The sequence below is a fragment of the Misgurnus anguillicaudatus genome, chromosome 21 (assembly GCF_027580225.2).
Source record: "Misgurnus anguillicaudatus chromosome 21, ASM2758022v2, whole genome shotgun sequence".
Taxonomy (NCBI): Eukaryota; Metazoa; Chordata; class Actinopteri; order Cypriniformes; family Cobitidae; genus Misgurnus; species Misgurnus anguillicaudatus.
In genome coordinates this window covers 25,153,636-25,169,200 of record NC_073357.2, presented here as the reverse complement: position 1 = coordinate 25,169,200, position 15,565 = coordinate 25,153,636, and the positions used below count along the sequence as shown (strand labels likewise).

Sequence of the window (15,565 nt, the reverse complement as noted above, 5' to 3'; positions counted from 1 at the left end):
AGATTGCCAATACACATAAAATGTACTTTTGCACAGCATATAAAGAATTTTCTCTTTACGGTCAACATGAAATTATCTAGTAAATGTTTAGCTCTTTGTAAAAGCAATGATTTTAGAATAAATCATCAATTTAGATTAAAATGTGTGGATATGTAAATAAAAAAGTCCAATCTGTAAGTGCGCACTGTACAGTATGTTTTTCTGTACATCTCTCTTTGAAAAAAAAAACCTCTGCCTGTGGGGTGTTGACAGCACTGGATAATCTTCAAAGAATCTGGTCAGTACTGAGAATGAGACGGATCAAAGTGCCACAGCAGAGCGCGTTACATAAAGCATTTCTTATGTGCACCTCTCTAGGGATTTCCTCTCCTATTGCAATGACCCCCAATCTGCAAACAGTGTGCAGGTGTGTGTGTGATGCATGCTTGTGCTTTGCTTGTGTGTGTTGCAAATATCACATAGGCTGTTTGGGAACATTAACTCTGACTGTGCACAGATGTCAGTCTTGTCTGGTGTGGACCATTACTTTTGATGACTGATCCTTATCCACTGGGAATTGTCAAGCTTCCCCCACTCCAACCTCTCTCTCTCTGTTTCAGTGGAGAGTGGACATGCGAAATAAAGGTAATATGTCTCAGGGACATCAGGCGGTTTTGTTTCTGTCTCGGATAGTTTCTCTCTTGTCACCATCTTGAGCAGTATCAATCACACTCCACCATGCTATACAACCTCCCAAACCTATTTGCTCCTTTATTGTCACCCCCTTAAATCCATCTAACATCCTCTTACATCACATTTATGCATTTTGGCAGACACGTTTATCCAAAGCAATTTACAGTGCATTACAATGTACATTTTTATCAGTATGTGTGTTCCCTGGGTTCAAACCCATGACCGTTTGTGCCGCTAACGTTTTGCTCTACCACATACAGGAGCACTCTTCCCTTGTCTTTGTTTTCTCTTTTTCATCACTGATAATTTGCCACAGCATGGCTGCTAAAAGACTCTGGCAAAAAGTCATATCAGGCACATCATTATAGGGTAGCACGAGACTGATGATGTTCAACATTGTGATCGCACATCCCACAGTTATCCTGGAACACATTAAGCTTTAAAGAAGAATACATTATCCAAATATATTCTTTATTTTATCTAATATGCTGAAGGACTTTGGTGAGTTCATGTTTAGAATATTGCAGAATATGCACCCCTGGTTTTATCCAAAATATAATTTTTTGCATTTTATTACTTGTCATGTAATATATAATTTCCTGAATGCTCATTAGTATTGCAAGTTTAGACTCATGTTAGAACAGCCATGCTGAAGCTGGCATTGTAGATAAATATTTTTAATAAAACTAGCCTTGAAGGTTTTGCCCTCCACCCCAATGTTCAAGAAGTGGTTACCGCCTTCCTTTTGCTGTACGAAGAGTGAAGCATGAGTCTTTGCTCTGCCCAGAGCAGATGTTGCCATCGCTATAACAGATTTATACACACCTGCTGTCTTCAGCTCCAGTTCAAATTAAGGTGAGGCCATGCCTCCATAAGTGTTGTCCAGAGATTAATTAGAAAGGTGTTTGTTTCAGTATAATGAAATGAATGCTTCAGTTTGGTCTTATCATAATATATACTCACCTAAAGGATTATTAGGAACACCTGTTCAATTTCTCATTATGCAATTATCTAATCAACCAATCACATGGCAGTTGATTCAATGCATTAAGGGGTGTGGTCCAGGTCAACACAATCTCCTGAACTCCAAATTGAATGTCAGAATGGGAAAGAAAGGTGATTTAAGGAATTTTGAGCGTGGCATGGTTGTTGGTACCAGACGGGCCGGTCTAAGTATTTCACAATCTGCTCAGTGTCAGGACCCTGTCAGATTGGTCTCTTGTTTTAGTGTCTAGTTTAAATTGACAGGGTTCTGACAGTATCATGTTCTGTGTGGGAACACGTGGCCATGGTTTGTTGATAGCTGGCCACGTGTTTTCCTTGTCCTGTCTCTTTTACCCCGCTCCCTTGTCATTCTCATTGGTTTGATTGTTTGATCCCTTGCACCTGTTCCCCTCTTGATTTACTCCCTTATATAAAGCCCTAGTGTTTCTTGTCCTGTGCTCGTTCGTTTTGTTATTACTCTTGTCATCTAGTGTTCAAGCCAGTGTTTAGTCAAGTGTGTGTTAAGTGTGTGTTTTGTAATTATATACTGTTTACTGTTGTTTGCCCCTTCGAGGGCTTTTTGTTTTGTTAATATTAAAGTGTTTTCTGTTCACCCCTCAACATCGTCTGCTTTTGGTTTCATCCGTCCCTGTTCCTGACACTCAGCTACTGGGATTTGCACGCACAACCATTTCTAGGGTTCACATGAATGGTGTGAAAACGAAAAAAAATCCAGTATGCGGCAGTCCTGTGGGCGAAAATGCCTTGTTGATGCTAGAGGTCAGAGGAGAATGGGCCGACTGATTCAAGCTGATAGAAGAGCAACTTTGACTGAAATAACCACTCGTTACAACGGAGGTAGGCAAAAGCATTTGTGAAGCAACAACACGCACAACCTCAAACGGATGGGCTACAACAGCAAAAGACCCCACCGGGTACCACTCATCTCCACTACAAATAGGAAAAAGAGGCTACAATTTGCACAAGCTCACCAAAATTGGACAGTTAAAGACTATAAAAATGTTACTTGGTCTTATAAGTCTCGATTTCTGTTGAGACATTCAGATGGTAGAGTCAGAATTTGGCTTAAACAGAATGAGAACATGGATCCATCATGCTTTGTTACCACTGTGCAGGCTGGGGGTGGTAGTGTAATGGTGTGGGGGATGTTTTCTTGGCATACTTTTGGCCCCTTAGTGCCAATTGGGCATCGTTTCAATGCCACAGCCTACCTGAGCATTGTTTCTGACCATGTCCATCCCTTTATGACCACCATGTACCCATCATCTAATGGCTTCTTTCAGGATAATGCACCACGTCACAAAGCTCAAATAATTTCAAATTGGTTCCTTGAATATGACAATGAGTTCACTTTACTAAAATAGCCCCCCACAGTCACCAGATCTCAACCCAATAGAGCATCTTTGGGATGTGGTGGAACGGGAGCTTCGTGCCCTGGATGTGCATCCTACAAATCTCCATCAACTGCAAGATGCTATTCTATCAATATGGGCCAACATTTCTAAAGAATGCTTTCAGCACCTTGTTGAATCAATGCCACGTAGAATTAAGGCAGTTCTGAAGGCGAAAGGGAGTCAAACACAGTATTAGTATGGTGTTCCTAATAATCCTTTATTTGACCATTATTCCCATATTCGTTTTTATTGGTGCAAAAATATTACATGGTTAATATATTGCTTTTAGCGAAAACGACTCATAATGCATAGCTACAGATTTTTACATCATATGGAAAAAAATTAATGACCCCTAGGATCGAACCTACGACTTTTGCGTTGTTAACACAAACCTGCCGAGCCACAGGAAAAGCTCATAAACGTGTACGGTCTCATTTTATTATAACAAACAAGTACGCCTTTCTTATAACGGAATAACGATATAAAAGACGAGCATTAACCGTGAGTGATGGAGAACAAGTGGGGCTTCTGCCACTTTAATATCCCCTGACGTCATTCTGATGCAGGGCTGAAGATGACCTCGTGCGGTAGGAGGGAGAGAGAAATCTAAGGTGTTGTTTGATACAATTCCTCTTTCGCTTAGCCTATCGAGAGCAACATTACGCCGTCATACTGGCATCTCCTCAAGTTTTCACTTTAGAGAAGCATCACACAGGAATGCGCGGATGCTGACAGGCCGCTGTGTAGAATGCGCGCGTTGTCACAGCGACAGAGCGGCTTGGATACAGAACGTCACAGCAAGAGCGTGAACGCGCCAGGGAGAGAGAGAGATAGCGAGGAAGCGCGCGCGATTGAGAGAGAGAGAGAGAGAGAGACGGGCAATCAAAAAGCACAGCATCTCTCCCAAATGCAAAAGCCGCGGGACCACTGTAGCAAACGCTGTCTCGGCGCACCGGAGCCGGTGGTGAGCACAACGACCGCGTTGTTGCAAGAGAAGCTGAAGATGCCGATAGATTAAACCCGAGACTTCGCGGCTAAATTCAGTGTAAAATCAGCGTTCGTTGCCGGGAAAACGGAACATTTCACGATAATCTAAATGTAAAGACTGTTGGTTAGGATCTCTGAGAGTAAAAGCAAGTCGTAGACGTGAATTTATGTTTTTCTTTAATCTCCCATATGTTATGTTGGGAAAGTCAAGCTGTCGCCTACAAACACCAATTTAAACGGACAAATTCAACAAGACTTCATGTACGTATACTTTCCGTAAATCGAGAGCCGCACGTACGCAGTTTTTCATTTTTATATATTTATTCCTAATGTGATGTCGATGTGTTGTCAGTAGACGCCGTGAAACATTTAGGCTACTGCTGTTCTCGGACACCGGATAACATAGTAACGTTTTTTCCCGAGTCTCTGCATATGAGAAAATGCAGCTCATGCTGATGGATTTGCCCTGACAACAACAGAGAAAACGAGGAAATACCCACAGTTCTCATTATACATAAACCGCGGATTTCTGCCTGCTGGTCATAATCAGGTAAGGACATTTCCATTGAAGATTTCATATACATTTTTGTACGTATACAAGTCTGTACAGTACTGTTCTTTTGGGGATTTTTTTTGTAGTCAAAAAACAGCTAAGTACAAGCTAGGGTACATTTTTGGAAAATCAATATGATAAAATATTTATAATGTGTGTAATTTTGTGCTGCCCGAGCAACCTGTTCTGAACGCACCTGCTTTTCCCAAATCCGGAGCGACAGGCGCTTCTTCCGCGCGCATTTGAATTGGGGCAGAACGGGGACGCGCGGATGCTGCTCTCACATGCACGAATGCGTGTTTGTGTGTGTGTTCGCGCGCGTGTGACGGGAAAATTAAACCTACACATTGACCCATTTTAATACGCCAAGCGGTAAAAAAAATCCAAGGCTTTCAGATGTACACCTGTTTGAAACATTGTCAACTCGTGTTCTCTTTATTTGAAAAGCATTATGACATCACAAACACGCGCATTGGAACCGGTGCTGTCAGAAAATCACTGCCAACCTCAGGATCTTGCTGTCTTTCTTACACACACGCTGGGACATAAACCTATCACCATTTATCACAGAGGAATCGCTGGTTCACTGATGTACTGAACATCTGATGGGAGGAGAGGTCGAAGCAAGAGCAGCGGCTACCACACACACATACGCGGTCTAAAAGAATGGGCCACATTTATATGCTATCCTGGTGTGGCCATTCCAAACCTAGTGGATAGCAGAACTGAGAAGAGACAGAAGCTCTCTGTTCTGTGAACAGGGAATGTTGAGCTCTCTCTTGCCGAAATAGCATATCGGCTTTATGAGCTCTGTATGGAAGCAGCTGTCTTGGAATGATTTGTTACTGTGTAGATGGAATTTTTTTTATCTGCGGATAAACTTTTAACCTATAAAGTGTGTTTGTGTAAGACTCTGTTTTGCACCGGATAGGCTACACGTATTATTTATTGCATAATGAGACGTCAGCTTTGCTTGTGTAGGCAGCAGACAGCATGGCTTGTTTATTCATGCAGAATCAGTCGATCAATGAGCTCTAATTGATTTCAATGGACTGATTAAAGACGGAGAGACAGGAGCCCTTGTCATTGAAGGATATATGAGCGTGTGTATGTTTTATACAGTATGCTAGCAATGCCTTAGTGGCAAATAGAGTCTGTGATCTCACTAGATGGAAACCCAAGCATATGGGTGTAGATTCACGCAGAACTGGGTGTTTGTGTGATGGTCTCTTACCCTGTAACAGATGGGCTGGACTGAGCCAGAGAGAAAGTTGGACACCACGCTCTTAAATTTCCATGTGTTCATAATGATAGTTGTTGATTTCTCTGTAATCTAATGCTGAGATTGTGTACAACATATTTATCTTGGCATTTTTTTTCTGTTTGCGGAGAATCTGTTCATTCAGAAGAGGCCCACTGGATACATTAATGCTTGGATGGGACTGTGGGATGTGTGTGTCTGTGTGTGTGTGCATGTGTGTGTGTTGCATTGTTATGGAAGCATTAAGCTGGGAGATAAAGGTAATGCTGTCAAAAGGTCAGATTTGATAGTTTTTCTTGCTTCATGTCATTTCCATCAGCTTTTGTTGTATGTGTGGGTGGGCTTTGGTCTACAGAACCTATCCAGGCGTTTAGTGGTCTTAGGTCAAAGCTGTCTCATATTCTGATGTAAGGGATAGAGATTGTTGTGATAAAGGCAGGATTCGCTTACACTCATGTGTGTGTGCACACACACACACACACACACACACACACACACACACACACACACACACACACACACACACACACACACACACACACACACTCTCTTTTATCCTGGATTCTGTCTGGTCATGCATCTCAGAGCTTTAAGTCAATGCTGGCCATCGTGTCACCACTCGGCAGCCATTTTAATGAGATTTGTGTCCTCACAGGGGTGTGATGGTCCTCCTGTCTCCTCTGGTTTGTGTTCACCTCTCTCACCCGCCGATACATTGTTCCAGTCTTTTTGTACACAGCACCTCACTTATCTCTTTCTCATAGGCTCTCGTTTTAAGGTTAGGGGAAGGTCAGCGGCTCAAAAGAGTCTTTCATGAACACACACATTCTCACAAGCATTCTCACACATCGCTGTTGTCTAACAGACCTCTGAAGAGGGCCAAGCAGCTTAAAGCATTGGACACACACATAGACCTAAACACACACATTTACATGCACTTCCCTCAGTGCACCTCTTGAGCTGTAGGAGTTGACCGAACCGTGCTCCAGCGCGATTGTCCCCACAAACTTGCACTCACACTGTACTTTTTTGATCCGAGCACGCTTTCGTCATTAGGATGCGACTGTTTGAAGGACGACAGAAAGAAGAAGCGTTCTCTCCACACTGGAGCGCATAGTAATGTTATATTTGAAGAGTTGGGTTCCAAAACGCAATAAATCCATTTTGACTAATTTCGGTAAAAACGTGTTTTCTATACCAAGAAAGTGACAAGATAAAAACTACTATTTTCTGTTACAAACCTTCTCATAGCATCTTAAAGGCGGGGTCCACAATGTTTGAAAGCCAATGTTGATATATGAAATCACCTAAACAAACACGCCCCTACCCCAATAGAATCTGGAGCTTCTGTTGATAGACCCGCCCCACACATACGCAACCCGGCAAGGATGTCGGTTAGTAGACACGCTCCTTACTGCTCATTGGCTATAAGTGTGTTTTGGTAGTCGGCCCGTCTCCTTTTCCAAAGCATTTTTCAAACATCGTGGACTCCGCCTTTAAGGTTATGATAACATTAAAAATTCAAATCCATAATTTGATTTTTAAAGATTTATCAATTAGGGATGGGACGATTACCGGTTTCACGATTAACCACGATGTCCTGCCGGTTAGTATTTTCGTTTAAAATGTAATTATCATTACAACCGTGTTTCATTACCATGATTTTGAAAACTCGTGGTAAATCCTGTCCAGCCAGAATCAGTTTGACGCAGTCGCGCACATGCAACAGTTTTTTGCACAAGGCAGCATTTAAGGAATAATGTATTGTATTCATTCACGGTAAACTTATTTGACGGATTTATTTATTTCTTACCACAGAAATAATTTTAGGGACATGAAATATTAAATTGTGATTTTCAAAAATAAAACTTGTTAAAATGTTTTCAGTGTGTGTATCAGTTCTTATTTAACATTTCCGTAACATTTCCGTGTGAGAACAAGCAACAGGCGGCATTTTTCCATCGCCCGAGTGACTCTCGCTAAATTATTCGGTTTTGATGGCTTACATTTCTTCTCCACCACAGAAAACCACCTCAGGTTTATCAATGTCATCAAAAGTATTATTTTGTTTTCGTTTGATTGTTGATCACGAAGTACAAAGTAGATGAGGAAAACTAGGATTCGGTGTGTATTCAAAGGGCAACTATTATTGTTTACAATGTGAGGAATGGTGCGCTATGATTTGTTGAGCGGATTTATTGCATTCTTCAGAAAAGGAGGACTGGTGTTTATCGCTTTTTGGGAAAAAAGGGAGAAAAGATGACAGAATAATACGGCGGATATCGGATTTTGTGTAAAATAAAAAAATTAACTGTTTTAAACTGACCAGAAACAATACTGATTTTGACGGTAACTATTTTTTATAAAAAATGGCGTTTATGGTGTTTTGTAACCATACTCTTCATTTGTAGCTTTTATTTTTAGTCGTTTGGGCCTATCATATTGCTTATGCCACTCAGACATTCACATAATCATGCTGCGCGCATCATGGCATGTTTTTATGAAAGCAGATGAAGTTGAATGACTTTTGTAACTGACGTCTCGGCTTTTGACCCACGCTCTGCCGCGATTTGCACTCACCCGAGCTCGGTTGAACCGAGCCCACCTCCAGGCAAGGGCTCGATCACACTAGTCAAACAAACCAGGCTTTGTGGTATGGTTTGGATAAAGTGAGAATGCTATTATTATATATACTGTATACCATAATGTGCAAAATCTGAAATATATAAATTATGATTGTTTCCAAACAGGTTTTCTGCAAACTCTTACAATCAACGCCATATTTTAATAACGCGAATAGTAGTTGCATTTGCACTGGGATAGAGGAAATTACACATTTCAACTAATTTATTGTGTCAGGTTTGTCAGAGCGTGTTAGAGCAGATAAGCAAAGACCAGTAGCAGCCGAAACAGATCCCATGTTTCCAAATCATGCCGCAGTGTTTAATATATTCAGCGTTAATAGGAGGCATCTAAAAATATGAACATTCAGGTGAGCCTAGGGTTACATTAAGTTGTTTTTCGAGAACTGTTAAAAATACAGGGCATAATTCATACAAATTCATAATTCATGCATGTTGAAGCATAAATTTGTGCTCTTATCCATTCTCTCTTTGCACGTGTTGCACATTGCTAGAAATTTCCCTTAACCGCATTGATCTGCATTGATGTTCTGTTTAGTCACCAACATGCAACCAGCACAGCAAGGTCACTTCTCGTCTATGGCCTGATTTTCTGCTGCCGAGGGGATTTCAGTTAATCCGCATGGCATGATGACGATCAAAAAGATTAGTATATTTATTATGTAAGACACACACATGCACTGGCACTGTCATACGTCTGTGATCATTTTCTCGGATATTAATAGTAATGGTTGTTTCTGTTCTATCCTCAAATTGAATTCATGTGATGCATTTTGCTCTGTGATGACACCACGTCATTGCGTCAACGTCAATGAAAGGTGTGCTTTCGTCGATGCGCGCATAGGATTGTGGGTGATTTCAGCGCGCGAAGGATACACATATGCATCCTTTCCTGTATATGGGACATTTCTCGAACGAAGGACTAAGTCCTTGGCTAAAATTCCGAGGATCCTCGACATTGGAACAGTCCTTCGACGGACGTCGATGACGTAGCATCCTCAAAATTCTGGCTTCCGAGGATCCTTCCTTGACATTGACCCAACAGTAAGGAGGTCTCTTTGTTAAAGGGATAGTTTACCTCAAAAAGAGAGACATTTTAATCAAGCAGGAAACAGGAGCACCATCGACTTCCATAGTAGAAAAGAAAAATACTATGGAAGTCAGTGGTGCTCATAAATCCGATTTGGCTCAAAATATCCTCCTTTGTTTCCATGTCCACGTGAGAAATGGAACTTTAGTCTTATTATGTAGGTGTGTTCAGGTCTATCCCAGTTCGATGCCTCTAAAATAAATACCAAGTGACTGTCAAATTGTAGTGTTGCTTGTTGCTGTCGTAGCTGTTTAGAATAGAGAGTCAGCATAAGAGATGGCTTTTATCGCTTGTTGCATTGTCGCGTCACACCTGGTTAGGACGTGGCATTGTACCCTCTTCTTTTTCCTTTATCTCCCTCTCTCTGTTCTCCTTTTTTCAATCAGAGTGTTTGTGCAGATAGTAGTGTGTTCAGCTGTCTGCTGTGGGTGCTTGGGTATGTCTGTGCCCTTGTCTGAATGTTAATGTATAATGGGAAGCGTTAGACAGCACACGGTAAGTGCCACCATCATAACAGCTAGCGATATGACAACCGACCGCCACAGACAGGTGTTGCCGGGGACAATAATGAAGCCCTGAACATTCTATCTGTCTCGTATTATCTGCTTTCTTTCTCTCTCTCTATCTCTCTACCAAACACACATGTGCATACACATGGTCACAAACACACACACTCTGTCTTCCATTTTACTCCATTTCCTGCTCTATCTCCCTATCACGCTTCGTTCCCCCTCTGCCTCTGTCTGGAGGCATGTCCATGCTCAGGACATGACTATGTGTCTCTGGCTGGCTGGTTATGTGGGTTAAAGAGGGTAATGGAGGCATCTAGTAGGACTGAAGGCTGCAGTGCTGCACTTTAGGTGGATGATGTGATGGCTGCTGGAGCACCCCCCCCTCCCTCTCTCAATTATTTGATCTCTCCCTGTCTTTCTTTCCACCTCACCTTCTCCTTCTTTCCAGAGACCTGCTGGTCTCAATACTCCTCTGCAGTACAGTGTTTTGCCACTTGACCTGTGTCAATATTAGAGCACAGCAGCTAGTCCCAGATCAGTGCAGCAGGTGTTAGTTGAACATGGAGGGAATGATTTTAGGAGAGGATGGAGAATGAAGGAGCTAATCAAGGATCTGCACCCACTCCCTAATGTGCAGCATACTTACAGAAAGTACACTTTTTAATCACTCATTTCTCGTTCTAAGTACCCTATTTTAGACTGGCTGTTAAATTGTTGCTCAGCTTAAATAGTGAAATGCTATTGGCTGTCGTAACCAGTTGTGTCATGTTCTAATGTTCCATTTATGTCTAAGTGAAACCTTACTGTGTGCATTGCATTAAAGAGCCAGTAAGATGGCAATTTTAAGCGTCCTATCACTGTTTGTAAGTCCCAGACAATGGGTTTAAATGCATGCAGGGTCAAAAAACACTGTAATTTTCTCAAAATATAAATTTAAAATTACCCAATTTCTCAGAGATCCCCAAACGATTCGTGTGAAGCCGTTCAATGATTCAGTCTGCCTAAACCCCACCTTTCAGTAGCCTAGTCTGCTCTGATTGGTCAACTGACAGAGTTTCTGCACAGACCACAGATCAGTGGCACAGACCAACAATAGTGCAACATGTATTGACCTAGTACTAACATGATTTACTAAGAAGACATTATCGACATCAATACATATCATTCATCATTAATCCAAGCAATAAAAACAACGATAGAAACGAACAATTTTACACTCATTTGAACATTTATGTAAACTAACCGGGTCATAGCAAACCCGTAAGTGCGGCATAAGCCGCTTGCTATCGTGACTCTGACAGTATATAGAGTTTAAACAACGACATAATTTATCATTAATCCAAGCAATAAAAACGACGATAGAAACTAACAATTTTACACTCATTTAAGCATTTATGCAAACTAACCGGGTCAAAGCAAACCCGTAAGTGTGGCATAAGCTGCTTGCTATCGTGACTCTGACAGTATATAGAGTTTAAACAACGACATAATTTATCATTAATCCAAGCAATAAAAACGACGATAGAAACTAACAATTTTACACTCATTTGAGCATTTATGTAAACTAACCGGGTAGGGGTGTCCATGGTTAACCGATTAACCGATTAACCATTAAAAATTGTTTAACCGAGTGAAACATTTTGCTCGGTTAATTGGCATCAATGGCGTGCATTGAATTTAGTTCTAATACATTTTTTCACCACCAGAGACCGCCAAAGCACTCCCAGACATTTGTAATGTCCACAAGTAGTAGAAGTTTTCTAATATGAAGCGGGCAAAGAAAAGCACAGCGTGGGAGCACTTTAAAATCGAGAATGACAGGGCAAAATGCAAGTATTGCAATGCAGTGCTTATATACTTCATGTACAACCTAGGGTTGCTGCGGTGACAGAATTTTCCCACCGGTTAATGCATGCAGGCGTGCGCATTTTACTTTCACTTTTGAATTACGCAATTGTTTAAATGCAGCGCTTGCGTAAGCTGCATTAAATCGCGTATGAATTTGCGTGCTTATGAATAAACGGCTGGTTTAATTAAGTGCTTGAGTCAATGTGCGCAGGTAATTCTCGCAGAACTTGTCAAAGCAGTGCAACCGGCTACTTTTCCATAAAGCACTGCTTGAATGATGGGTTTATTATTTTTCTTGATAAAAAATACAACAAAACTCGCTTATATTAAACATCATATATGTGCATTATAACAAAAACGAGTAAGCACGCGGCTTCTGCTATCGTCTGGTCATTCAGCTCGCCTCGCAAACTCTGACAGAAATAAATGAAATCTGACACCTGCTGCTCTGTGACGTGACGCGCGTTCAGCTCCGCTGTGAAATCATGCAGCAGACAGATTCAGTTATAAGTGTTTGCTCTCTCTAACGAAGCTAAATGATTTAATTACAAGAAAATATCAAAACGATGTTGAAAGACGGTGTCACGGTGGGCAAGTTATTTAACCGGTGAGAGGCTGAAGCACCGGTAATCACCGTTTTACAGACTATCGCGACAAACCCAGCCAACACCCGGGCATCATAGAGAGGCGGCCGCGGAGCCTGCGAGTACCTTCGCCCAACCTACCATCCCCGCGAACGCAAAAGTCAGTGACATACTTAAGCTCTCTGTCCTTACCAGTGCGTTTTATTTCTATAAATTAATTTAGTTTTAAATGTGGTCCAACCAGTTATTAAAGGTGTTAAAAATTAATAACTACCCCTTTCTCGTGTGTCTGTATCTCTGCGTTGCCTTGCGCATAATATGGTTAACCGAGTATTAACCGCTAAGGGTGTCGGTTAACGGTTAATTAAAAACTTGAAAACGTGCAGCCCTATAACCGGGTCATAGCAAAACCCTTAGTGAGCATGCGTTACGTTAACCGCTTGCTAACGTGACTCCCTCACAGTATATTAAATGTATTGGGGAGGATTTTCTTTTTCCGGGTGGATCATCAAGACTATTGGTCCTCCTAGTTGTCAATCAGGAGTGTTGCGCAATTGCATTTTTTAAAAAAGTGGAGAAGGCGGTTCGTTTCTAAAATTCAAGAAAATCCTCTGCTACACCTTTAAGAGTTTAAACAACGCTATCATTCATCATTAATCCAAGCAATAAAAACGACGATAGACATTTTACACTCATTTAAGCAAGTATGTAGCCATAATCATACTTACAGGTTGTGGTCAGGAGATGCATGTTGTTCCAAATAAAGTGGGTACTACTGAACCATCTTTCATTGCCAAACGTCTAAATCCCTCCGTTAAAAATTTATTTTAACCACTGATTCTTCACAGCCAGACACGTTTAGTATATCTCTCCTTGAAAAAGTCTCCTTTGGTAGTGAAAACAAAGTAAACTGAAAACACAGCCTGATATGATGTTTACACACTAACTAGCTGTGGGCAGGTCATAGTTTTCGTTTCTCCCACTTGCAAGGCTGTAGGCGGAGATTAGTATCTCGTGTGACGTGGAAGCGTTTGTGTGATGTGGAAAAACACAGGCAGGAGATTCAATCCATATAACGACTCGTTTCAGCGATTCAGAGTCAACTTTCTACTTTAGAAGCCAATAACTTTATTAATCGTGCACTTTTTGGTTCAACTACTTTGCACATTGTTTACATTGATGGACAGGTCAGTTTCGAATTTGGATCTGTGTGGCTCTTTAACAAAGTTATTCATATAAAGTGATCGTATAATTTCAGTTTGAAAGGTTTGCACTGAGAGTTGTTTGTAATACTGTTGTTAATTGGTCAATTTATGCAATAAAACCATTTGAATGCAGAAAATTAAATGAATCTAATCCAACGCATACATAAAGCAAACAACCTTGAAACGTAACCACAGGTTGTAATAAGCTCCTCGCCACTAGAGGGTGTTTTACCTTAACACGTAACTGTTTGTCATAATAAGCTGCTTGAAAAAACAAACTATGAGGTGGTTTTATTTTTGAGGACAGTCTTTTCTTCTAACTGATAATGATCAACCCTGTTATTCTTACAGTCAGCTTAAAACACATCCACACAGAGCCAGGAGAGAGAAAGAGAGCAATTCAGAGAGAAATGGGACGGGAATTAGAGCCCAAGTCTCTAATAAAAAAGGCATGACATGCTTTTCTTAGTCGATTCTGCTCGACTAGCTGCTCATCTCTCCCTCCTCTTTAAGCGCTGGGCGTTGTGTTTGGTGCTCTGCAATTTTTCACATGAAACAGTGGCTTTTACAAGATTCATTAATCAGGAGGCTCTTTGGTTCCCTCAAGGCTAAATCAATCGCTCAGTAAAAGAATAGAAAGCAGAAAAAGATGGGAGGATACAGTGAGTGGTTGTATAGATGAGTTGGCACCGCATTAGAGGTTCCCATGGTCACTCGAGTATATAATGTTTTAAGTGTGATAGTTACAGCATTCAGTAAATAACAAAACAGCCTTTCGTAAAGCTGTGGCCTTATGGGAAGTTCATGGGTTTTGACGCACAAATTCTTATCTGGGTTATCCAGTCCAGTTTTCCAGCTTGAAACACTCCCTTGTCATTTATTGTTCTCTCTCTCTCTCTCTCTCTCTCTCTCTCTTATAGTAGATTTTTACATTTCATTAAGGAAAATGTTGCCTGTGGCAGAAGCAGCTGTGGTATTGTTTGTGGTTGCCAATATGTTGCTGTGCTGTTGTTTAAAGGGGTCACGACATGTGGTTTTTACTATTTTATTATGCTCCCTCCGGTGTACTTATACATTATATTTGCCGAAAAACATATCAATTTAAGTAATTTATAACCAGGTTCCACCCTGTTTTTCATTCTTTGATTGCAAAAGTGTGGGTGTCCCACTCACTTTTATGATTGACAGGCTGCGGCTAAAACTGTTGTTTCACTGTCTTTTTAAGATTATTGTGTGTTTATTTATATCACAGACAGCCAAATAATCTCACAGGCACAATAATAAAAGTTTTCACCATTATTAAAGGTACAGTATGTAGGATTGTGGCCAAAACTGGTACTGTAATCACACAACTGGTGGCCAATTCACAACTTGACAACAGAAACATCAGTTGAGGGCTGCAACTGCTGTCAGTGATATAAGTATTTGAAATGAAAATGATTTCTTAATGTCTAGTTACATGCCAGGGCCATTTTATGATTAATTGATATAAATTTCTTACATACTGTTCCTTTAAAGGAAGCAAGAAGGTCGCTGGTTTGGTCAGGTGGCCTTTCTGTGTGGAGTTTGAATGTTCTCCCTGTCTCAGCATAGGTTAACTCCAACATGATCTCACGGAAAGTTGTGTTATAGTCACAAAAAATTTTATTCATTCATTCGTGTTCATGGCACGAAATTCAGCTTTTATCGTGCATTGAGCACAAATGTCTTTTTTTGTGTCACTAGCACGATTTCTATAAATAGTTTTTCGTGTCCGTGGCACGACTTTCTCATTTTTGTTCTCTATTTTTAAATCATTGTCGCTTAGGGTTA

General features: G+C 41.0%; 1 protein-coding gene across 5 annotated transcripts in view; it reads left to right on the top strand.

Annotated features, from left to right (window-relative positions):
* The first annotated feature begins 3,571 nt into the window (after nt 1–3,571).
* The window catches only part of LOC129439776 (neuroligin-2), a 220,043-nt gene continuing 208,049 nt past the window's right edge, over nt 3,572–15,565 (top strand). For 3 of the 5 annotated variants that reach the window (XM_055198608.2, XM_055198577.2, XM_055198584.2), the window contains exon 1: nt 3,572–4,608. The gene's annotated coding sequence lies outside the window, so the exon portion shown is untranslated. The remainder of the gene's footprint in view (nt 4,609–15,565) is intronic. The other 2 variants (XM_055198601.2, XM_055198594.2) reach the window with 2 other exon arrangements.